Source organism: Cebus imitator, unplaced genomic scaffold, assembly GCF_001604975.1.
Source record: "Cebus imitator isolate Cc_AM_T3 unplaced genomic scaffold, Cebus_imitator-1.0 Scaffold158, whole genome shotgun sequence".
Lineage (NCBI taxonomy): Eukaryota > Metazoa > Chordata > Mammalia > Primates > Cebidae > Cebus > Cebus imitator.
Genome location: NW_016107473.1, coordinates 775,122 through 802,032, shown reverse-complemented (window position 1 = coordinate 802,032; position 26,911 = coordinate 775,122). Strand labels below are relative to the sequence as shown.

Here is a 26,911-nt window from a genome sequence, read left to right as displayed (position 1 = left end):
CAGATGTAGGTGATGGGGAGGAAGGCAGCAAATCACACTGCCACGTGTGTACCTATGCAACAATTTTGCATGTTCTTCACATGTACCCCAAAACCTAAAATGCAATAAAATAAATAAATGGGGAAAAAAATTCTATTCAGATTGGCTTAGTCAGATGCATGCTCAAATAAAATATACAGTGATAAACCTAAAAGCATTTTAGTTCATACAGCTTAAGTAAATTTTTAATAAATATGTTGGTTTTAAATTTGTGATGAAATAAAAATACAAATGTCTTCAAAGTCATTGGCACACTTTTTTTTCCTAAGGTTTACTGGTCAGGCAGGATTTGTCTCTGCTATATTTTTCAGGGTATCAGTATTTGATACAAAGTTTATAAAACTACAAAGTCTACCTGGAAACAGAGTGATCTTCATTTGTGTAAATCTTTGATATGTGAGAGTAATTGAATATTGTTTGTTTAATAAAAACAACTACATTTTTTGAGTTATCAGCAAAATGTCTATGCAAATAACTTTAAGTTTCTTATTTAGGAAAATACTTGACCTTCACAGGCTATAAAAATGGTTAACAGATAAAAAACTTCAAAGGGTGACTTCCTTTGTCTAATATCTTAGTTTTCATAAGTATCTAGGTATAAGTGTTAAAGATAAATAAATCAGATAAATATAAAAGAGAAATGTTTATGAATAAACTTTTTGTTTAATTTAAACTCTTAAAGTATTGTGTTAAATTAAGTCATAGATACTAAATTTCTGGGCCATTTTCAAATAAGATATAAAACTGAAACAGAAATTGCTAAAGATTAATTTTGTTACTGGTTCCTATATTTTATAGAAAGTCTAAATATATTTGGGTCTATTAAGACATAACAAGTTATGTTCTTTGGAATCATGCTTCCAAAATTATATAATAATTTTTATCATAATACTGATTTGTGGCTGGGCATGGTGGCTCACACCTGTAATCCCAGTACTTTAGGAGGCTGAGACGGGTAGATCATGAGGTCAGGAGTTTGAGACTAACCTGGCCAAGGTGATGAAACCCCATCTCCACTAAAAATACAAAAATTAGCCAGGCACAGTGGCAGCGACCTATAATCCCAGCTACTCTGGAGGCTGAGGCAGGAGAATCACTTGAGCCCAGGAGGTAGACGCTGCAGTGAGCCAAGATCACGCCACTGCACTCTAGCCTGAGTGACAGAGCAAGACTTCATTTCAAAAAAAAAAAAGTAAAATTACAGTTAATATACAATTCTGTGTATAAAGTATATCAAAAATGAAATATATTTTAATAAAAATTTGTAAGAAAAGCATAAAAGTGTTCTTCATTGAGAAAAAGAATAATTTTGTCTAATTTGGAGTTTATTTAAAGGTTGTTTCTAAATAAAAATTTGGAAAACCATAAAAACATGGTAAAAAAGGACAAGTAAGTAGGAGAGAGAAATGTGAAGAAAGTTCTGGGTATGAAAATGTACTTTTGGTAAGAATGGTTGAAAAGAGAATAAATTTTTATGAGAAAGAATATTATGTGGTAAATGTTTGTCCAGAAGTAAAATGACTGGGTATGTTAATGTTTCAAAAATTATATAAATTAACCAGTACGTTATATGTCACCAGTCATGTTTTTTGCTGTGTTAACTCTTGTTTGTAGCTATATTTGTGGTTATATTTTTGATGCGAGTATTCTAAAGATTATGTGAAATGTATAAAAGTCTGACAGTCCTGATGTGATGCTATCAGTCATAATTTGGGTTGTTATTTAAAAAAACTAAATTTTGTTTTCAATTATAAATGTTCATTATCTGTTTATCCATAGTTGTTCAAAGTTTTTGTCACTCACAGTTTTTGTTTTGAATTCTCTAGAGGCATCTGCAATCAGATTCATGGAAAATACTCTAATAAGCACTCTTAAATGGAGGTTCCTAATAACTTTAAGATAAATGAACTAAATAAAAAATTTTAAACTGTAATGAAGAAACTGATGAATTCATGAAACTGCTAATCAAGGTCAAGCTGAACAAAATTTAATCACATGAGATTAAAGTACCTGATGAAAATAATATTTCTATGACTTATTTGAAACATTGTTGATTCTTATTTAATTTTCCAGATTTATGGAAATTTTCTCTCATAAGCTCTTTGTAGTGTATAGCAATTTGGTACAACATACTTTTTATGAACAAACGTGAAAATATTTGTTTTTTTCTACCTACTTGATCCCTCCAAATGCAGAAATTATTCATGAGTATTCTTATTTTTCATGGTCGTATAGTTATTTGTATAAGTTCAATAAAAAATTGCTATCTCTTTATAGAAGGATACAATTGAAAACATTGGTTATATTACCAAGGCTTTAAACAGAATATAATATTTGAGTCCATGCACATAATGTCTGCCTTCAAAGGTTCCCACTCTTACAGCAAGTAAAAATTGTCACTTCCTGGCAAGCCTAGGAACCTTAAGACTGTACATAAAATCTGCCTTGGCTAAGCTTCCCAGGCTCAAGAGGTTTTTAAATCTGAGATTCTTATGTGATCAATATAGAGAGAAAAAGCTGTTTCTAAAAAAAAATCTTAAATACGTCTGCTATTAGATTGTGGCTTTGTGACTGTATTCAAGTTCTTGTTATCTACCTATAGAACAGACTAGATACTGAATTTTTTATATTCCTCCAATCTAACTTTATTCCACAGAATTACCAAAAACGGGATCAGCTCTGTTCTTGAAATACTGTAAGTTGAAATTAGATTAATTTTAAAAAGCAATTTTCATACCTGGTATATGGGCCACACAAAATGTCACCAAACTGCTCGATGCCATAACCAGAGACATTCAAACTGCAAACTAGGATGAGAAATTGATGTTTACACACAGTAGATGGCTTTTCCCAAGATGCTGATAACAAAACTCCAAATCACAATGAGACGTCTACTCTTCTTAATGGCTTCTTTTTTGCATGACAGGATGATAATCATTTGATATATTAAATCAGTTTACTTTAAGACTAGATTAATGGCTCAAAATTATTATGCAAATTGAGATTATAATATTATTATTAATTTTTCTTTGCATTTTACCTTTTAAAACTTTGTATCTGTTACTTGTTAAATTTCTGCAGGACAACTCCTAACAGAATAAGGCTGGCCAGCAATTTTAAATGATAGCCAAAGACTACAAAACAAACAAAATTGAACTTAATAATGGACTCCAGGAAGCCTGAGTGCCACTCACTACAAATTTCTCTTGATGCTCAAATGTAGCAAATGAGTTTTAACACTGACCCCTAGTAACCTTACTGCCTCCAATGTGAGGTCAGACCAACAACCCAGGACAGACCCATCCCAGCACTGAGAGGCAACTGAAACCTAACTGCAGGACGACTGAGCGGTGACACCTTTAGGGAAAGATCTTGGTCAAAAGAGAAAAATGTGAAAGTGTTCAGAATCAAAATAGAGTCATTTATTTTAAAAATAAAAATAGAGCATGCCAAATGCAGCCAGAGAAAGCCATGAGGGAGAATTCTCATGCACAGATGCCTGATAACAAGAACTATCACAAAAGACTGCAAAAACCACAATCTTGCCATTACAAACTTACACACAAAAACACACCTGCAAGGACATACGTCCAGCAAATGCCTGTCCAACCTTGGACTGGCACCACCCTTGGTGTTGATCCTTGTAATCAAGGATAACTATGTCAAAGCAATTGTGTAATCCTCCACCTTTTTTCTTTAAATACTTTCGTCTTCCTTTACCTCCCTGAATGTATGCATAGTTGACTATGGCACATGTATTGTTACTGAAATACTCCATCCCCATCCACTTTTCTTTTAGAGAGTCTCTCTCTGTTATTTAGGTTGATGCCTTGCATCTACTGATCGATGATATTTTATTTTCCAGGATGCATTTATTATTGTTGTAATTAAGTAGCAATTGTGCAATCATTTGCTTAACATCCGTAACTTCCTTCTTGACAGTACATTTGTTGAGGTCAAGTAGTGTATCTGTTTAATCATCCTCTAGTACTATAGGAGCTCAATGCATATTTGTTATGTGAGTGAATATATGACTGACACTAAAGTAACCTAAAAAATAATTTATGGGAATGATTTACCTTTCTCAGAATTGGTCCTTATAAATGTTACATGAATCATTCCAAAACAGTACTGACTCTAGTAACAAATCCCATGAATGTGTAATTTCATTCCAATGCCGATTTGGCCCAGTTTTAAACAGCATCTGGATGATACTTTGTAATGGAGTCCTATCCAAGTTCCCATTAAAAAAGAAAGTAAGAAATCAGTAAAACAAAGCAAACAAATGTAAACTTAAAACAACGCTAATTACTAGAACTGACACTCAATATGCAGAGTAATCTAGAAGGAAGTTTTTACTAACTATAAGAGCAATTAAATTACACTGTCCCATCCATATTTTATTTTATGAAATGGAAGAATTTCCTCAATATGAAAATCATGTAAGAAGGTAGTTGCCTTTCCCAGCCTGTCCCCTGAGTCAGACTCTTGGAGTGTCCCAGAAAATGGGCACTTATTCATTTACAGCTCTATTCTTACTTTTTGAGGGGCCATACTGGCCAATCTCACATATGTTATATGCTAAGCTCCTCAGAAGATAGAGGATACAATGAAAACAGACCAACGAACAGATGTATCGGGTGCCTGTCAGGCCTGGGTACGCCTTGGGAGAAGAGGCAGCAGAACTGCCAGTCTAGCAGTTTGCATCTCCAGTGGCCCAGGTCTTATCCGCATGACCTCCCTGGCATTCTTCTCTCCCGTCCTGTTCCCTCCCTATGTTATTCATTGTTATTTCATCCAATGGGATTTTAATAAGTTTGGGGAACAATAGAGAGGGATAATAAAGCAAAACAGGACTACAGATAAGCAACTTGCATCATACCAACTGGCCATTTAAGATTATTTTCCAAGTAAAATACAGCCTTCCTTTAGAACCTCTACCCAGAAAGCAATCACATGAATAATGTATAAAGCAGCACTCATTCTTGCCATCACCAGCACCCTGCATTATACGTGCATGCGAGATATTGTGTATATCTTGTGCAACAAGCCGGACTAGATATTAGAGTTCTCCACTTTAGCCTAGCTGAGCTATTCCAATAAATACTTGCTCACTACTGAGAGGAGCTATGCATATCAACCTTATCTCTACCGCAGATCAGAGAAAGGGCCTCAGCCAATTTCTCAAAGGTAGAAGAATAAACTAATTTTAAAAACCATCATTTCCTGTTAGATATTATTGATATGATTTGGTGGTGTCCCCATCCAAATTTCATCTTGAATTGTAGCTCCCATAATCCCCATGTGTCCTTGGGGGAACCCAGTAGGAGATAATTGAACCACAGGCGTGGGTTTTTCCATGTGCTGTTCTTGCGATAGTGAATAAGTCTCACAAGATCTGATGGGTTTATAAAGGGCAGTTCCCCTGTACACACTCTTGCCTGCCACCATATGAGACATGGCTTTACTCCTCCTTCACCTTCTGCCATGATTATGAGGCCTCCCCAGCTTTGTGGAACTGTGCGTCCATTAACCTCTTTTTCTTTGTAAATTACCCAGTCTCGGATATTTCTTCACAGCAGTATAAAAATGCACTAAGACAGTAATTGCTACTGGTAGAGTAGGATACTGCTATTAAGATATCTGAAAATGTGGAAGTGACTTTGGAACTGGGTAACAAGCAGAGGTTGGAACAGTTTGGAGGGCTCAGAAGAAGATGGAAAAATGTGGGCAAGTCTGAAACTTCCTAGAGACTTGGAGGGCTCAGAAGACAGAACGATGTGGGAAATTTTGGAACTTCCTAGAGACACGTTGACTGGCTTTGACTAAAATGCTGACAGTGACAAACACTAAAGTCCAGGCTGGAGATGGAGATGAGGAGCTTGTGGGGAACTGGAGCAAAGGTGACTCTCGTTATGCTTTAGCAAAAAGACGTAGCATTTTGCTCCTGCCCCAGACATCTATGGAACTTTGAACTTGAGAGAGATGATTTAGGGTACCTGGTGAAAGAAATTTCTAAGCAGCAAAGTGTTCAAGAGGAAGCAGAGCATAAGGGTTTGGAAAATTTGCAGCCTGACAATGCAACAGAAAAGAAAAATATGTTTTCTGGGGAGAAATTAAAGCCTGCTGTAGAAATTTGCATAAGTAACAAGGAGTCAAATATTAATCAGCAAGACAATGGGGCAAATGTCTCCAGGACATGTTAGACTTTCAGACCTTCACACATTCACACCTTCAGGGAAGCTCTTTCCATCACAGGCTCAAAAGCCTAGGAGGGAAAAGTGGTTTCCTGGGCCAGGGCCAGGTCCCCCTGCTGTGTGCAGCCTAGAGACTTGGTGCCCCGCATTTCAGCCACTGCAGCCACGCCTTGGGCAGGAGACAGCAGGGTATAGCTCAGGCCATGGCTTCGGAGAATGCAAGCCCCAAACTTTGGAAGCTTCCACATAATGTTGAGCCTGCAGGCACACAGAAGTCAAGAACTGAAGTTTGGGAGCCTCCACCTAGATTTCAGAGAATGTATGGAAACACTTGGATGTCCAGGCAGAAGTTTGCTGTGGAGGGGCACAGGGACTCATGAAGAACAACTGCTAGGGTAGTAGAGAAGGGAAATGTAGGCTCTGCCCCCCAGACAGAGTCCCTACTGGGGCACTGCCTAGTGGAGCTGTGAGAAGAGGGTCACCATCCTTCAGACCCCAAAATGGGAAATCTACCAACAGCTTACTCTGTGCACCTAGAAAAGCCACAAACAATGCCAGCCAGTGAAAGCAGCCAGGAGGGAGGCTATACCCTGCAAAGCCACAGGGGCAGAGATGCCCAAGTTTGTGGGAGACCACCACTTGCATTGGTGTGACCTGCATGTGAGACTTGGAGTCAAAGCAGATCATTTTGGAAGTTTAATGTTTAGTGACTGCCCTACTGGTTTTCAGACTTGCATGGAGCCTGTATCCCCTTTGTTTACACCAATTTCTCCCTCTACCCAAATACATTGAGGGTACCTAAGGCCTGTACCGCCATTGTATGCAGGAAGTAACTAACTTGCTTTCAGTTTTACAGGTTCATAGGTGGAAAGTACTTGTCTCAGATGAGCTTTTGGACTGTGGACTTTTGAGTTAATTCTGAAATGAGTTAAGATGTTGGGGGACTGTTGGGAAGGCATGATTGATTTTTGAAATGTGAGAACATGAAATTTGGGAGGTGCCAGGGGATAAACGATATGGTTTGGCCATAGAATTGTCCCTACCCAAATCTCATCTTGAATTGTAGCTCCCATAATCCCCACATGTCATGGGGGGGACCCATTGGGAGGCAACTGAATCATGGGAATGGGTTTTTCCCTGTGCTGTTCTCATGACTGTGAATAACTCTCACAAGATCTAATCTCACAACTCTCACTTGCCTACCACCATGTAAGACATGTCTTTGCTCCTCCTTCACCTTCCACCATGATTGTGAGGCCTCTCCAGCTATGTGGAACTGTGAGTCCATTAAACCTTTTTTTTCTTTATAGTCTCAGGTATTTCTTCATAGCAGTATAAATATTGACTAATACAACATCAAACTCTGGTTTGGAGTAAATATCACTACCTTCTAGGTAAACAGAATGGGGAAAATATAACAGAAAAAAAATTCTAAAAATCATCCTGCATACCAGAAAAAGGGAAACTCTATGCTGAAGTCTCATGGGGAGAAAACATATTTAAAAATATATGATTGTCAAACCACAAGAAACTATAGAACATTGCTTTAAACTATTTGTCTATGAACAGTATGTAGAAACACACCATTTAGGAAATAGGTGATGAAGGCTACAATGTCAAAAGAGGCTCATATCACAAAATGGGAGAGAGCTGAGATGAGGATTCTAAGAAAGTGAAGTGCAAGGGCAGATTTTCCATCCACAGGGAAATCCATGGAGAAGGAAAGTGACATGCTGAAAATTTCAAGCAGTAATTGAATCAGAGCTCTGGGCGGGAGAGAAAGAGATAAACTCATGCCAGAGACCACAGTTTGTGTCCTGGGGAAGGACGCAAGGGCAATGAGACCCGAAACGATCAAAGCTATCACTGAAGTACGAATAATAAAAGCACCAACCAGATTCTAGTCGGGGAGGGGGAAGCAACACGGAAGAGCTATCCGTATTTAAACAACAACTAGCCAAACTCCTGAATTTTACCAATAAAGAAAAAAAAATCCTTAAAAATAAAATGTCAGGCTTAGATAAGACTTTTCTTCTTCTCTGTTAACATTATTAGAAGACATAAAGATGTTAAGAGAATAAATACGATCAAGAAGATCATATATATCAGGTTGTCTTTACCTGAATACAAAGTGATGACATCTGCATATCCAGCACTAATTTGTCCTTTCAATAAAAATTTACTCAAAGACCTATGGGTACATATTAGAAAAATAATCAAAATTTATGTTTCAAGAATTAGGAAGTTGTGAAGTCAAAATCTTGCAAGGGAACAACTGATTCAGTTAATTGAAAGATTTACTTTTCATATTTTATGATAATTTACCACAACAATATTGTAAAGTATTTTCAATATTGTTGAATTATAAAATAAAAATAAATATTTAACAATACCCTAATTAAAACTGTAATGATGTTCCAACTTACAAAACAAGATAGTAAGAATTTTCAGTAAGATAGTAAGAATTGTAATACTATCTCAAAATAAAGGATATGGAAGGTGTCAGGGCATGAGAAAGGAAAAACCTTCTATAGTCTTTATTTTGAGATAGTATTAAAACTTCATATAGGCTTACTCAAAATGTCCAGATTCTGACCACATTTCAACATGAGCCCTTCCAATTTGATGATTCCTAGTGTAAGCCACACTTATTTCCTCTTGTGATTATTGCAAAAGCCTCTTAACTGGTCCCCTAGCTTCTTCCATTGATACCTTTCAGCCATTTTTTACACAAGTGCCAGAGATATCTCAGAAATGCAATTCAGATATCACTTCTCTGCTTAGAATATTTCAGTGTTGTTCCCCTCTATGTGTTTATGTATTCATCTTTGACTCCCACTTATAAGTGAGAACATGCAGTATTTGGTTTTCTGTTCCTGCATTAGTTTGCTAAGGAAAATGGCTTCCAACTCCATCCATACTCCTACAAAGGGCATGATTTCATTTTTCATGGTTGCATAATATGCCATGATATATAGGTACCACATTTTCTTTATCCATTCTACCACTGATGGGCATTTATGTTGAATCCATGCCTTTGCTATTGTGAATACTGCTGTAATAAACATATGCATGTATGTGTCTTTATAATAGAGCAATTTATATTCCTTTGGGTATATACCCAGTAATGGGACTGCTGGGTCAAATAGCAGTTCTCTTTTTAAGTCTTTGAGGAATCATCACACTGTTTTCTACATGATTGGACTAATTTACACTCCCGCCAACAGTGTAGAAATGTTCCTTTTTCTCCACAACATTGCCAGCACCTGTTATTTTTTGACTTTTAATATAACCATTTTGAATGGTGTGAGATGGTATCTCACTGTAGTTTTGATTTGCATTTCAAATCAAAGAGTCCCTCCCATCTGTGCCTTGCCTTCAAGACAACCCCACCAATTTATAAGACAGAGAAAAGCACCTTGCATCTTCCAAACTGGCTTGTTTTCCAGCTGACTAGCACTGAGTCATCCTAGTTAATAATGTGAGAGAAGAAGAATCGCTCAGCGGAATCCTGCTGGAATTTCTTACCTATAGAATCCATGAGATATAAGGAAGTGGTTGTTCTTTCACCTTATTAAATTTGCGGTCATTTCTTAAGCAGCAATAGCAACTGTAAGACTGACTCAGCTCTACTGCCACCAATCTCTATCATCCTTTCCTCATTTACTTCCTCAGATGTACCATCTTTTAACAAGTAATTAGCAAAAACCGCAATAACCTTGGGACCCACCTAATATTTGTAAGGAAACTATAAGCAAGTTCACAAAAGTAAAAATAAATCAGGTATGATAAACAAAGATGAACTATACCACTAACTATTTAAAGAAAGACCATAACATTGAAATTACCAAAAAAAAAAATAAAAGAAACCTCAGCTGAAAACAAAACAAAAAATCAAACTCTATTACCCTAACCTCTTTCCAGGAAGTATACAAATTGTTACTGTAAGTTTAACAATATTAAAATGTACTAAGATTAATAAAGTAAACAACAAAGACTATTTATAACATCATTGATTTCACATAAAGTAGAATTTAAAGGAAAAGTTATCACATGGAAAACAATAAAATATTTATTGTTACAAAGCAAAACAGTAAATGAATGTCACATTTAATTGTGAAATCACTAGCATATCTCTTTGCTATGACTTATTAAATAAAGGATAAAATTTGAGCATTATACTGTACAAGATTTTTAATACATATATACAAGAATATGCGAAACAGTATTTTTTCAAGTTTCCATTGAATATTTTAAAAATAGATTACATAAAACCTCAATATATTTTTTAAAATAAAAACCATATAGGTTAGATTACCTACTCAAAATTCAATTATGTTAGAAATTAAGAGAAAGTTAAACAGAACAACCAGCACCCCCAGTATCACCCTCTTCAATGTATTTAAAAATAGATTCATATAAATTGTTCCTTTTTTAAAACAATGAAATCTAATCCATTATTAGAAAGATAACCTCAAACTGAACTCAGAAGAAGATGCAAGGCATCTTCAAAATCAGAAAAATGTGCTTTAAATGCTTCTTGTACTTTGAAACTCTCTGACTTCCCATTTTAATCTTAGTTGAAGAAAACACCCTGATTTTTAAGTTTTTGTGTGATTAGATTAGGCTTGCCCAGATACTCTCACTGTCTTAAAGTTGATTATTAGCCTCAGTTACATCTGCACGACTCCTTTGCCATGTAAGGTATCACCAGAGTAACATGAGGGAATGAAGGTCATAGGGGCTATCTTAGAATTCTTCCTACAACAATCTCTGTTCATTTATTTTGAATCCTCAGAGTGTACTGAGCTCTGACTATGTTCTAGGTCTTTGCAATAGGAGTACAGCAGTCAACAAGAACAAACATGATTCTGGTCATTGGAGTAGAAAGTTAATGCTGAAAGTTTAATGAATGGGTGGGTAGATAGATGCACAAAGGTCTAAATGCACATTCAGAGAAAAGCAATAGAAGACTAAGACTCAATATTTTTGAATATGTTTTAAAGGCTCATGTATCATCTTAAATGACAATGTTGCTCAATTTCTGATGAGGAGACTAATTCATCAATATCTCTATTATCATTGACTGATGACCTCACATAATAAAAGATCTTGACTAGAGTGTACATTAATAATTAATGTAATGGGTAATGTATCAAGAGTGTATACAGAAGGTAATAAAAAGGTATAAATTAGAATTTTAAAGAATTTTGTGTTAAAATATGTTAAAATTCTTTGTTAAAATTTTATATATTTATTTCAATTTTTACATGATTCATCTGTTACAGGCCATTATGACTTACATTTTAAAAGTAAGAAAGCTTTTGTTTAGAAAATAGTGTTAATAAATAGATTTTTCTGTTTGTTATTTCTGTGGACTTTTGTCCACCACAACCTACTTTTAAAAGTTACTGTAGCCTGGGTACAGTGGCTCATGCCTATAATCCTAGCACTTTGGGAGACCAAGGCGGGCAGATCACCTGAGGTCAATAGTTCCAGACCAGCCTAGCCAACATGGTGAACCTCCGTCTCTACCAAAAACACAAAAATTAGCTGGGTGTGGTGTCTGGTGTCTCTAATCCAAGCTACTGGGGAGGCTAAGGAAGGAGTGTCACTTGGACCTGGGAGGTGGAGGTTGCAGTGAGCTGAGGTCACTCCACTGCACTTCAGCCTAGGCAGCAAGATTGAAATTCCACCTCAAGCAAACAAAGGCCCAAACAAACAAACAAACAAAAATTACTATAATTATTTTTCTTTTGACTATAGCCTGGAAGAATAACTTTTTCCCCCAACTTAAGGAAGTGGAGACATATCTCTATCCAAGCTTTGAGTGTAAGCATATAAAAAGTAATTTTCAGTTTCTTGAGACTGATTTGATGAAAAGGCATATAGTGTTTCCCCTAAAAAATGTGTGATGAGTGAGAACATCAAAATAACTAAACTGAAGGGACATATTTAACATTTAAACTTTATAAATAAAAAATTAAAAATAGTAAAGAATTTAACTCAAGAATTTCAAAATGGTACAGCAAAACATAGAAGTAAAATCAAAGGGACACTAATTACACATTAAGTTAAAAGGTAATAAATTATAAATAAAAACAGTAAATATCTACATATACAGGAGTTACTTCTTTAACAAATAACCCATAATACAGAAAAATATGGCAAATGTGATAAAAATAAAAACTGAGAAAATATTAAATTTAAAGTGAAAAAACATAAAAACGTAGAAAAATTTTTAAAGACAAAAAATACTATCTATCTTAGAAAATTAAATACATATTTCACTAAAATAAACATGTGCTGCTTAAAAAAATCTTAATTTTTAAAATGGTAAATTGTTTGCATGTATCAATTTTTGCAAGAAGCATAAAACATTATTTTGAAAATCTTAATTAACGTCCCTATAACCAGTGTTTTTAGTATCTGTTTAAAAAATCTTACAAAATGAACCCCAAACTATGAAATATGTATAAAGTTATAAAAAGTGGCTTCCTTTCAGTTAATTTTACAAAGCAAACATAACTATTACCAACTATTGATGAAGTTAACATAAAAAGAATAAAATTACCAAACAGTATCTCTCATAAACATAGTTAAAATATTCTTAACTAAAAGAAAAAGGAACTGAATTCTATGCTTACTAAGAAATCACCCACCCCAATGATTTGGCATACGAATTTAGGTATACAAAGATTTAATACTAGGAAATGTACATTCTGATAATGCAACACAACAATAAAGCTGATTATTTACTTTATATTGCACATTTACTGCTACAGACTAAATGCTATATCTCTCTCAAATTCATATGCTGAAATGCTAACCACCTGTGTGAGGGTGTTTGAAGGTGGGGCTTTGAAACAAAGTCATTACAGGTATCAGGCAAGTCCAAAATCCAGTGGGGCCATCAAATTTTAAAGTTTCAAAATGATCTCCTTTGACTCCAGTTCTCACATCCTGGTCACACGGATTCAAACGGTAAGTTCCCATGGTCTTCAGTAGCTCCGCCCCTGTGGCTTTGCAGGGTACTGCCTCCTTCCTTGCTACTTTCACCAACTGGCCTTGAGTGACTGGGCTTTTCCAGGTGCACTGTGCAAACTGTCCATGGATCTACCATTCTGGGGTTCTGGAGGACAGTGGCCCTCGTCTCATAGCTTCATTAGGCAGTGCCCCAGTAGGGACTCTGTGTGGGGGCTCTGATCCCACATTTCCCTTCCACACTGTCCTAGCAGAGGTTCTCCATGAGGGCCCACCCCTGCAGCAAACTTCTGCCTGGGGATTTAGGAGTTTCCATACATCTTCTGAAATCTAGGCAGAGGTTCCCAAACCTCAATTCTTGACTTCTGTGAACCCAGAGGTTCAACACCTGGAAGTTGCCAAGGATTGGGGCTGGCATCCTCTGAAATCACAGTGTGAGCTGTACATTGGCTCCTTTCAACCATGGCTGGAGCAGCTGGGACACAGGACCCTGGGTCCCTAGGCTGCACACAACACAGAGACCCTGAGCCCAGCCCAGAAAACCATTTTTTCCTTCTGGGTCTTCCAGGCCTGTGATGGGAGGGGCTGCTGTGAAGGTCTCTGACATGGCCTAGATATATTTTCCCCATGGTCTTGGGGATTACCATTAGGGTCCTTGCTACTTATGCAAATTTCCGCAACCAGCTTGAATTTCTCTTCAGAAAATGGGATTTTCTTTTCTATAGTATAGTCAGCCTGCAAATTTTCCAAACATTTATGCTCTGCTTCCCTTACAAAACTGAATGCTTTTAACAGCACTGAAGTCACATCTTGGATGCTTTGCTGCTTAGAAATTTTTTCCACCAGATACCCTAAGTTATCTCTCTTTCAAAGTTCCACAAATTTCTCGGGCAGGGGCAAAATGCTGCCAGTCTGTTTGCCAAAACATAACAAGAGTCACCTTTGCTGCAGTTCCCAATAAGTTCCTCATTTCCATCTGAGACCACTTCAGCCTGGATTTTATTGTCCATATTGCTATCAGCATTTTGGGCAAAGCCATTCAACAAGTCTCTAGGAAGTTCCAAACTTTCCCACATTTTCCTGTTGTCTTCTGAGCCCTTAAAACTGTTCATAAATCTCAGCCTGTTACCCAGTTCCAAAGTAACTTCTACATTTTTGGGTGTTTTCAGCAGTGCACCACTCTATTGGTACCAATTTACTGTATTAGTCCATTTTCATGCTGCTGATAAAGACATACCTAAGACTGGGAAGTAAAGAAGGTTTAATTAGACTTGCAATTCCAAGTGGTTGGGGAGGCCTCAGAATCATGGCAGAAGGTGAAAGGCACTTCTTACATTGGTGGTGGCAAGAGATAAATGAGACAAGAAGCAAAATGGCAACCCCTGATAAACCCATCTGATCTCATGAGACTTATTCACTCTCATGAGAATAACACAGAAAAGACTAACTGCCATGATGCAATTACTTCCCCCTGGGACCCTTCCACAACGTGGGAATTCTGGGAGATACAATTCAAGTTGAGATTTGGGTGGGGACAGCTAAACCATGTCACTAGTTAATTGTATTATGCCAATATGAATTTCCTGGTTCTGCTAATTCACTGTAGCTATGTAAAATTTTATTGTTGCTGGAAGCTGGTTGACAAATACATGAAGTTTCTCTGTATTTTGTTTGAAATTTCTTGTGAGTCTGTAATTATTTCAAAATAAAAAGTTAAAAACAAATATTCCAAATTTAACTTCTAGAGAATATAATTTAAGAACAGAGAGATAAAAGTTGCAAGGCACGATAAAGAAGGAAATGTTTCAGGAATGGCAGTTTCAATCCTATAAAACAGAGAAATGGAGAACAAACAGAAATGTTATTGGAGGAAAAAATGTTTAACAACATGATGAAATGAAATATAAATACCACAAAACATCCTATTAAATTAAGTAATATCTCTCTTTGCAATTATAAATCCACTACCACCTGAAATTTTCTAAAATCTCAGTAATTTTTTATTATCTTGATTAAAACAAAAAGATATCATCTTAAGCATACCTCAATCTATTGGTCCTATAAAGTATTAATTACTGTTTAAAAGTACCTAATGTGTTTTAAAGGTAACTACAAAATCAAAAGTTACTATACAGGGAAGATGAAAACAAAGGAAAGATATGAAATTGTCAAGCCTCGTCAGACTCAAACAGAAGAGCACAGATTCCAAACAAACCTAATATTTCTGCTTTATGCGGACAAAAGGGCATCCAATAAAGGACATATACAAACCATTACTCAGGAGACCAAACCTTAGAGACACAAGTCTGACATTTCCTATTTCCTTTAAAACAACTCTGCAAATCTATTGAAACCCACAGCAACAGCCTTGGAGATTTGAGATTACCTGATAATTTCAGAACTGATGTTTGACACACACTGATGTGTTGAATATTTTCCTTAAGCCACAGGAGATCTCCAGCTCCAGAAATCATAAGTCAAAGGGGCATACACTCAATTCATTCTTTGTTATTGAGTGGTTTGTTTTTGCTAGATAATTTATGGAAAATTAGCACAAAATGACAGCTAGGATATGGTGTAGGAATACCAAGCAGAAAAGAAACTTGAATATCATTACCAACATAGGATAAAAAGGCCATTCAGCAAATAAAGGTCAAATGAAAGAATCAACCGAAGCTTCTATGTAATTTTAACTCTGAAATGCAGTTTCAGCAAAAGCCTGGGCAGAGATAGTTTGGTTGCCTTATTTCTTGTCTAAGCTGTATTTTAGAATTCTACATGGCTTAAGACACACACCATTATCAAAATCCTAACAAATGTGCATTGCTTTTGTCTCAATAATTTAAATTTACCATGGTATTAAAAAAAAATTAAACAGAAGGGTAGTCAAAATATATGGGCAAAGATACTCATCATAGCATTATTTTGGTAGGCCAAATTAAAAACGATAGACATACACATAGGTGAATTAAGGAATATTTATTCTAGCAGATCACATACAAACATTAGAATTATTAATAAAAAAGGGATTGAAATGGGAAAATTCTAACTATACCATATAAAGGTGATAAAAATAAGATTGAAACTGTTAATATAATACTACCTCAACCATGTAAAATCATGCATATGCCTAGAAAACATAATAACAATTTTTCACATACAGTGTGACTATAAAATTTATTGTCTGCACAAGGGTACTACTGAAAGTGAAAGAGGTTCCTATTAATAGTCTAGGACAGAAGGCCTAAATTGAGATTCTTTTGCAGACACAGAACATGTGTCACTCTACCTATTCTGTGCTTACTATGTTCCAGGCATGCCTTTAAATACTATGAATTTTTACCTCATTTAACTCACACAAGAACATGGAGATATTGATTCACATTTTGGAGATGAGGAATCTGAGGCACAGAGGCATTCAATAGTTTGCCTCAGGCTGGGCATGATGGATCATGCCTGTAACCCCAGCAGGTTAGATAGCTGAGGCAGGAGGACAGCTTAGCTCAGGAGTTCAAGACCAGCCTGGGCAACATGGTGAAACCTTGTCTTTATCAAAAATACAAAAATTAGCCAGGCATTGTAGCATGCTTCTGTGGTTCCAGCTACTCAGGAGGCTAACACAGGAGGATTCCTTGAGCCTGGGACGCAGAAGCTGAGAATGGGCCACTGCACTCCAGCCTGGGTGACGAAGTGACTGTATTAGTCGGATTTCATGCTGCTGTTAAAGACATACCCAATACTGGGTAATTTATACAGAGAAAGAGGTTTAATGGACTCACAGTTCCATGTGGCTGAGGAGGCCTCACGATCATGGCGGAAGGTAAAAGGCACATCTTACATGGTGGCAGACAAGAGAAGCTTGTACAGGGAGACTCTCGTTTTTAAAACCACCAGATCTTGTAAGACTTATTCACTATCTTGGGAGGAAATAGGGGAGGGACGGTGGGGGGTGGGAAGCTGGGGAGAGATAGCAAGGGGAGAAATGCCAGATGTAGGTGATGGGGAGGAAGGCAGCAAATCACACTGCCACGTGTGTTACTATGCAACAATTTTGCATGTTCTTCACATGTACCTCAAAACCTAAAATGCAATAAAATAAATAAATGGGGAAAAAAAAAAAAGACTTATTCACTATCATGAGAACAGCAGGGGAAAGAGCCATCCCCATGATTGAGTCACCTCCACCAGGTTACTCCCACAACAGGTAGGAATTGTGGGAGTTACAATTCAAGATGAGATTTGGGTGGGGACACAGCCAAACCATACCAGCGATACTCTATCAAAAGCAAAAACAAGAACAAAAAGCCTGCCCAGTTTGGTGAGTTGAAATTTAAGGCCAGACAAACTGGCTAAGGAGCCCATTCTCTTAATCACTGTGCAAAATACTTTCCAGAAACACTGAAAAGAAACATATCAAAATATGAAAACTGGAGTCTAGATTGCTAGACATGTTTATGCTTATAAAACGGTTCAAAATGTTCTAGATTTTCTATGGCAATTGCACATCAGTTTCTGTAAGATAAACATTTTAAATGAATCAGTAATTTACTGATTAAAAAATACTGCATCTATGCATTCACTTTTGGTCTAAGATAAACTACAAAATAACAGAGATGGTATATTAATAAAATATTTTGAAACCACTTGCCATTTTATTTTCTTAATTATTTGCCGATTTTATAAGGAAAACCATCATTAAATTCCTTCTTTCTTCTTTCTTCCATGAGTGTTTTATAAAACACCACTGCAGTACCAATCAAATACCATTTGCCAGGCTTAATATTGACTTCTTTTTCTGGATTACATATATGCTAATAATAAGTATAAAGTACAATGTATATAAAAAATGCAAATGGATCCATTTTTCTTCTCTATCACTTTCAATGTGAATAGACATTAGGTAAGTTATATCAAATATGTTATATGCTTATTGTGAGAAATAAGTCAACTTCAATAATATATTGTATATTGATATATTCATCCTATATCATATAAATAACATATATGCATATAATGTGCCTATATACACACATATGCACACATTAACACCTTAATTTTCTTGGTTATACTATTTTCTTTTTTTTTTTTTTGAGACGGAGTTTCGCTCGTTACCCAGGCTGGAGTGCAAATGGCGCGATCTCGGCTCACCGCAACCTCCGCCTCCTGGGTTCAGGCAATTCTCCTGCCTCAGCCTCCTGAGTAGCTGGGATTACAGGCACGCACCACCATGCCCAGCTAATTTTTTGTAGTTTTAGTAGAGACGGGGTTTCACCATGTTGACCAGGATGGTCTCGATCTCTTGACCTTGTGATCCACCCGCCTTGGCCTCCCAAAGTGCTGGGATTACAGGCTTGAGCCACCGCGCCCGGCCCTGGTTATACTATTTTCAATGAAATTTTTCAGGTTCTATAACCATCTTTCTGACAAACACAATTAAGAGCATATAAATATGTTTTCTTTCTGTGCTAATTTAAAAAAAGAAAGAAAAAGAATGCTTCCTTCTCATTTATTGTTTAACATCTTTCTTCCTAAATGTTTCCAAGGCTCTTACATTTTATTTTTCTGAATTTGGCTGATAACCCTGATTGTGGAAATTCTTAGTACTCTTACTTTAGTGAGATGTTTATCCAGGCCTCTTTTCTCCCTGTTAGTCTGTCATGGGGATCTCATATATACTTTGCTAACGTAATCCTTAGCCTACACTCTGAAACCACAGTTGAGGTATTAATATGATAACAATTTACAGCTGGAAAGGAGACACTGTCATCATCATCTAGTTTAACTCTTCTGTTTCTAAGAAGAAGGACATTCTCCCAGAGAGAGAAATGCCACCATCCACACCTTGGCAATCTCTCTCCTTGAGTATTTTCAGAGTGTTTTCCCTTCACAGCCAGAGGTTCACAGTCACCAATCAGCATTTCTTTTCATCTTTCCACCACAATCTTGCGTTCTGTGACCTATGTATTTCATTTTCTAGAATTTTGCATTTCTTCTTCAGCTCTTTCTTTCAGTCACACAACTGATGCAGCCTTGCACTACTGTCACGAAAAAAGCAGTCGTAGACCCCACTACCGCAGCGTCATGGCAATGCATTTTCTCTCCCTCACTCCATTACTGTGTAAAGGAAAAGGAAGTCCTTTCCAAAAACAAATCATTTCAGAGATGCAAAATCTAATCTAAAGTGGCTTAAAAAATAAACTCAATTTGGAGATGTGAGACTGTATTAATACCAACGTAATTAATACACTAAAACTTTAGAACATTGGGTTCCAATGTAATTTGTGAACCTGAGTCAAAAAATAAATTAGAAATCTGAGTCAAAAAATAAATTAGAAGTTATACATTCACTGTATTTTTTAATGTTAAAGGTATTACTATGCACTATTGCTATATATTCATCTTTTTTAACCTTTATTTTAGGTTTGGGGGGGTATATGTGAAGGGTTGTTTCATAGGTAAACACGTCACAGGGATTTGTTGTATATATCATTTCATCACCCAGGTATTAAGCCCAGTACCCAATAGTTATCACTTCTGCACCTCTCCCTCTCTCCCTCCTCCCACTGCTACCCTCAAGTAGACCCCAGTTTCTGTTTCCTTCTTTGTGTTCATAGGTTCTTATCATTTAGTGCCCACTTATAAGTGAGAACATGGGGTATTTGCTTTTCTGTTCTTGTATTAGTTTTCTAGGTATAGGTTAAAGTATACAGGTTGAGTATCTTTAATCAGAGTATCTAAAATCCAAAATGCTCCAAAACCTGAAACTTTTGAGTATTGGCATGTTGTCAAAAGTGGAAAATTCCACACTGGATCTCTTGCAATTCACAGTAAAAATGCAGGCATATAACACATAGTTTATTCAGTATCTACACAGCTAAAATAAAATTATCTTTATGCTACATATACAAGGTGTATGTGAAACATAAATAAATTGTATGTTTAGACATAGCTCCCATCCCCAAGATATTTCATTTTATATGTGCAAATATTCCAAATTCTGAAAATATCCAAAGTCCTAATCACTTCTGGTACCGAACATTTCAGATAAGGAATATTTAACCTGTATGTCCTCCCAATGAAACATTGATCAACTTGAATAAATGTATCAAGACCATGTTCTTCTAACACGTCAATGTTTAAGCAAGAAACCAGAAAAAAATAACTCAAATATACTGATAGCTGTATTAATTCATTCTGCATTTTATGCTTAATACATACATTTTTAATTCTTCCCAAGCACATGAATCACAGCTTTATTACGTATAGTTCTCCAGAATATGGGTCTATAGTGTGAAGAGTCCAGTTGATGATAGATGTTACTCATTGTTTCCCTGAAGGTGCTTTATTCATGGTAAGTGCCCTGTTAATACAGGTAAAATGAACTGCACTATAAGTGTCATGGCTTCTGCTCATTAGTCATGCATGTAATTAATCAAAATTATATTCATAAGCATAAAAGCTAGCCCCTGAAGTATTATGGTCAATTCATAAGAGCTTAGGGAGACTGAGTTTCCTTATATTCTAATATTTTAAATATTATTTTATCATGCTTCACTCTTACAGACAACCCACAGGAGTAATAAATTAAGGGTCAGGACAAGAATTGCTGTCATTTGTTTAGGCCGTTTTATCTACTCCTTTTCTAACGAACCATTTTCTTGTTCTTGAAGCATTTCATACTCTACAGCGCATAAGGGAGTTCTTCATCTTTAGAGAGGCAGGAATAGCAACAGTATGAAAATGAGAAAACCGATTTTCAATTCACTTTGATGAACATAAGAATCTGATGTAGTGTGTTAGGCCAAAGAACTCTTAATGGACAGTCTTTGCCAATTAAGTGTATCTAAGAACGTGAAAAATCATTCTCACACAGTCATGCTATACTAACAGTATGTGATATGATTTTGCTCTGTGTCCCTGCCCAAGCCTCATGTTGAATTGTAATCCCCAGTGCTACAGGAGGGACCTGGTGGGAGGCGATTGTATCATAGGGGCAGATTTCCCTTTTGCTGTTCTCATAATAGTGAGTGAGTTCTCAGGAGATCTGCCTGTTTAAGCGTGTAACATTTCTCCCTCTGCTGTCGCCATGTGAAGATATGCTTGCTCCCCCGCACCTTCCACCATGATTGTAAGTTTCCTGAGGCCTTCCCAGCCAGGCCTGCTATACAGCCTGCAGAATTATGAGTCAATCAAATCTCTTTTCTTTATAAGAGCTACCAATCTTAGGTAGCTCTTTGTAGCAATGTGAGAATTATTCAAAGTAACTTTCAGAAGGTATTGGGGTAGTGTGGTACATGTATCTTTCTTCTAGGACCCTGACTTTGTCCAAGAATATAATTTATAATCCCTACAGAGCAGTTAGCAAGACCACTGCTGGACAGTTTTACCCCATATACATGTGGTCACACTGATCCTTTATTTCTTTCCTCCTTTTTTAAAAAGTAAAATGTTCCTCCTCTCCCAGGCCAATCTGTCTTACATAACTAAGGAAATCATTCTATTGCATACAGGGGCTCTATAATAAGTCACCCATTCCTCTGTTCCTGACCATACAGACCAGCACATTAAAATCTCCCACATAAAGTAAACAATCATAAATGCCCCACATCACCTCTAACCTCTACCTCATGTTTTGTGTTCTTTTTCAACCAAACTTCTTGTCTCCAATTCTTTTTTGAAACAAGGTCTCATTCTGTCACTCGAGCTGGAGTGCAGTGACAAAGTCACAGCTCATTGCAGCTTCAATCTCCCAGGCTCAGGAGATTCTCTTTGTCAGCCTCATGAGTAGCTGGGATTACGGGCATGTGCCACCAGACCCAGCTAATTTTTAAATATTTGGGGACAGGGGTTTTTGCTATATTAGCCAGTCTGCTCTTGAATTCCCAGGCTCAAGTAATCCTCCTATCTTGGCTTCCCAAAGTGTTGGGATTATAGGCATGAGCCACCATGCCCAGCCTTGTCTCCAATACTTTACCTCATATTACTTTCAGTTCCCCTTATTAGGTTCCTATCACATGAGTCCTCTAAAATTGACACTTCCCAAAGTCTCCAATAATCTACATGTTGTCCAGCCCTATGGTCACTTTCTGGCTTCATTTTACTTGTCATCTTATCTTACTGTTTTTGACATGGTTAACCAGTCCCCAAATTCTTCATTAAAGGCAAATTCCACTGTAATTCTTTCGCCCCAGTGAATGACACACTTATTATTGGTTTAATCTTGCCTTAGTGGCTGCTTTTTCTCAGTCTCCCTTGTAGCCTGATCTTCAATATGACCTTGAAAAAATACAATTTCTTGAATAACATGATTTCAATACAACAATTTAAACACACCATTTTCCTGTATCTATGAAACTATACTTCCCATAGTGCTTTAATCAATTCATTTAAGAGCTCACAATTCACCGGTAATCACATTTAGAAATTTAGCCATGTCCCCTTTTGAAAATTCTGAATTTACCACAAATATCACAGAAACATGAACAATATTTGTCAGGCAGCATTTTCAGTGGGAAAACCCATTTTCTTGAAATGCTATACAATTGTCTCCTCATTTATAATAAAAGTTAAGAAGATTTGATCAGAAATAACTAAATTTTTGAAATCATTTTTGAATTGATTTTCCTGATTTAGGTAACTTACTTGAACTTCTAAACCATCCACCACTCGTGAATATTTACATTATTTAATCAATAACAAAGGACTTTTGTTTAATTCTAACAACCAACTTTTTGATGTTTTGTTAAATCACAAGGAAACTGGAAGCATTGTTTTTTTTGTGATAGGATCAAGAATACTAGAAACCACACTTCACACTTTAGATAAAATTTGAGGATTCACATGCTCAAATGTTTAATTCTAACATCTATTAGGAGTAAAATATCATATTAAACCTCTCTCATTCTTTTATTGTCCACAATTTATTTGATATGTTTTAGCATGTGACACAGAGGAAAATACTGAGCAGATACCATTTCTAAATTCAAAAACTGCCCTTGACTGCCACTTTATTCTCTTTTCTACAACAGGTGTGGAAGATTAGAATTCAGACAAACATGTCATATAAGTTGTGGAGATTCCCGTTTCCTCTGCGACAGCAGAACTGAAGGGAAATCAAACAACAGCTACCTCAGCAGTAAAGCCTCAATGATGATACTTTTATCTCAATAGTGGAAACTGGTAGTTTCCAAAAATAGAGCTTAAAAGTGAATCAATGTTTAAAGCACATTTAAAATCATATGCAAAATTCATTATTACAGAAAGGATAGAAGGCAACCGCAACAAATGGGTGAATTTCAAAATTAAATTTTAATCTGAAAGGTTCATGTTGTCAAAACTGACTATAGTAGTCCATCTCATTGCTATAAAAGAATACTGGGTAATTTATAAAGAAAAGAGGAGTATTTGGCTGATGGTTTTGCAGGCTATACAAATATGGCCCCATTATCTGCTTGGCTTCTGCTGAGGCCCAGGAAGCTTACAATCATGGCTTAAGGTAAAGGGGGAGCCAGCGTATTACATGGGGACGGAGGGAACAAGAGAGATACTAGGCTCTTTTAAACAACAAGATCTCTCATGTATTCACAGAGCAAGAAGTCATTACCAGGAGGACAGCACAAAACCATTCATGGAAATCCATCCTTGGGAATTAAACACCGTTTAAGAAAAAAGAAAATATGGGCCAGAAATCTTGGTCAAGTTAGTTCTAGAGATCTCTTCTTGATATAAGGACATTAAAAAGATGTGACAATCAAAGGTGATGCATGATTCTGAACTTGATCCTTTTGCTATGAAATTTTATTGGGACTATTGATAAATTTTAATGGAAGCTCTAGAATGAGATGGGAGCAATGTATTAATACTAATTTTCTGGTTTTGTTGGTTGTACTGTGCATGTATTGCATGCACAGTAGGCCCACCTCCAACATTGGAGGTCACATTTCAACATGAGATTTGGAGGGGACAAAACATTCAAACCATATCACCAGCAGAAATTTATTGTTTAAAGTTCTGTATTCAGTCCATTGGCCTTTTTGAGAAATTTCATTCATTTTACCCATCCAGCAAATTATTATTTGATACAATTATACCTCTTCATTCTTTAAAAGTTTCAGAAGCATCAATTTAATAAATATTCATTGTAAATTTGAGGTCAAATTGATGTGGCACCTAAGTACTGTGGGGATGGGATGAGGAGACAGAAAGTCACTAGGGGAGGTAGCAAGAAACAGAGAGAAAAAGAGAGATGAGAGGAGAGAACAAGAGAGAAATGAGGACAGAGAATAAGAAAAACAAAAAAGAAAAAGGAAAAGAAAAATCATTTAAATGAGAGCAAATGTTGTCTGATGTTTTTGCCATGGGGTCATTGGGTATTTGAAGTTTCAGAACACTCAGATGTGACTTTAGTGTAATGAGGTTATAACTTGTAAGAAAACCAGAAGTGATTCCTTTTAAGAGGACCTTCTGAAAGATGCTGTTGTCTTTCTTATCTTCCTTTAGCTCTTCTTCACCTCTCCATTGCTACAGATTTTTATACCAAATAGTTGGCAGTAGCTAAACCAATGTCTAGGAGAACTGATCCTCACCGAAGAAAATTATAATTTATCATTATTATAATTCATAGTATTTATTTGTACAAGAGATATACTTTTATTTAAGAGAAAGTAGAAAACAAAGGAGAACAGGAAAAACTTTAAAAACTTTGTTTGGGGATTTCCCAGGTTTGCCAAAGTATCCCACAAAATCAATTAACATTTACTTTGAAAATTAAGACAAAAACAGGCTGGGCACGGTGGCTCATGCCTATAATCTCAGCATTTTGGGAAGATGAGGCAGGCAGATCATGAAGTCAGGAGTTCAAGATGAGCCTGGCCAATACGGTGAAATCCCATCCCTTCTAAAAATATAAAAATTAGCCGGGCATGGTGGCTAGTGCCTGTAGTCCCAGCTACAGAAAGGCTGAGGCAGAAAAATCACTTGAACCCCAGAGGCAGATGTTGCAGTGAGCCGAGATCACACCACTGCCCTCAGGGGGGACAGAGCGAGATTCCTCAAAAAAAAAAAAAAAAATTAAGACAAAACAGATCGTAAAATTCCATTTGCTATAATGTGTAGATAGCTTCAGTTTCAGAATTCCAAAATCAAATATTCAAAATATTGGTTTGAAATATCCTTTTCTGAATATGCTTAGAATTACTTAACTTGAAAACTTTGGATATTCTAGCTCCTTTTAAAATAGCATGTTTTATTTTTAATCAAAGTTTTGCAAGTCCTTAATTGGAAATGTACCTTCTTTTAATGTTGTCATGGTATTTAATATTACTTAAAAGTAAAACTTAAAATAACTTTTGCTCATATTTAGTCACAGTTTATAGGCCTTACACTTATTTTTCTAAAGCTAACTATATTATACCACTTATAAATAATATGGCCAAAGTTGCTACATGAGTCCTGTTCGGTATAATATATAACGTGAGCTATTTATATTTAATATTTCACCAAGTTCTAATGCATCTAAAGAACACAATAGATTCTATAATTTAAACATAATAATGAATATTTTCCTGTAAAAGCCAAGACAGTAAAAAAAAATTCAGATTTAAAATAAGACAGAGAAAACGCATGATTTACTTGCGCTTACCTAAGTAAACATTATTTACATGTGAACCTGTCAATAATTACCAAAGTAAAAGTCATTATGAAATCCTCCAGATCTTCCAAAGTACTATCTTACATTCAAGCATTGAGTTTGCTTATAAAATTATTTAAACTCAGCCTTTTCCTCAGTCTCCAAAACTCTGGCATATAACTTCACAAACACTTCAATAGGGGACAGAGTCTCCTTTCATCATTCAGTCTACCGACCATCAAGTTTGTAAGAATTAGAATCAAGTGTAATATGAATGAACTAAATATGATCATTGACATAAATTTATATGTGTTCAGACAATCTTTAGACATATTGTCAGTGCACATGTAAATAATAATAACTTCTTTAATAGAGTTCTCCAGAGAAATTGAACCAACAGGAATGTGCATACCACTCAGTTATGTATTTTATGTAATAAACACTAATGACATCTAATGATGAAGTCTTTTCATTCACTAATCATTAAAAGAAATCCAGGCTGGGCTTTTGCCCTTAAGGGTTTCTATTTTTATTCCCTCACAGTTATCTCCTCGATACATGATTCTTCCTCTCAGATATTAACCAGAAGGAATGGTTAGCCTCTAACTACAGCTCTCGGTGAGCAACACAGACTTTGCACAATGAGGATGCATGGGCTTTAATCAATTCCAACAGGAACTCTTGGCTTAGACAACTATGTAGTTGATGGTATCCGTATAGGAAAAAAAATATATATATACATACATATCTGTCTATCTATGTACACACACACACACACACACACACACACACACACACAATTTTGTGGTAGCAGGACAGATTCATAGATTCAGTTTCAGACATTTGTTCAACAAATATTGGTGTTCAGTATATATTAGTGTTCTGCACTAGGTACTATGTACTAAAAATACAGTAAGGGATAAAACTATCTGTTTGAAGGAATAAACAAAAATGAATAAAGAAACATAAAATTCCTATTACCCTTTAGGAAAAGCAACATAAAATAGTAAATTAACAGAATCTAGAAATAGAGAATGATAACAAAATAGAAGTCAGCTACTCG

At 36.1% G+C, this 26,911-nt stretch overlaps 1 protein-coding gene across 1 annotated transcript in view; it reads right to left on the bottom strand.

Annotated features, from left to right (window-relative positions):
- GPC5 (glypican 5) overlaps window positions 1-26,911 on the bottom strand; it is a 1,400,898-nt gene that overhangs the window by 926,649 nt on the left and 447,338 nt on the right. The window lies entirely within an intron of this gene.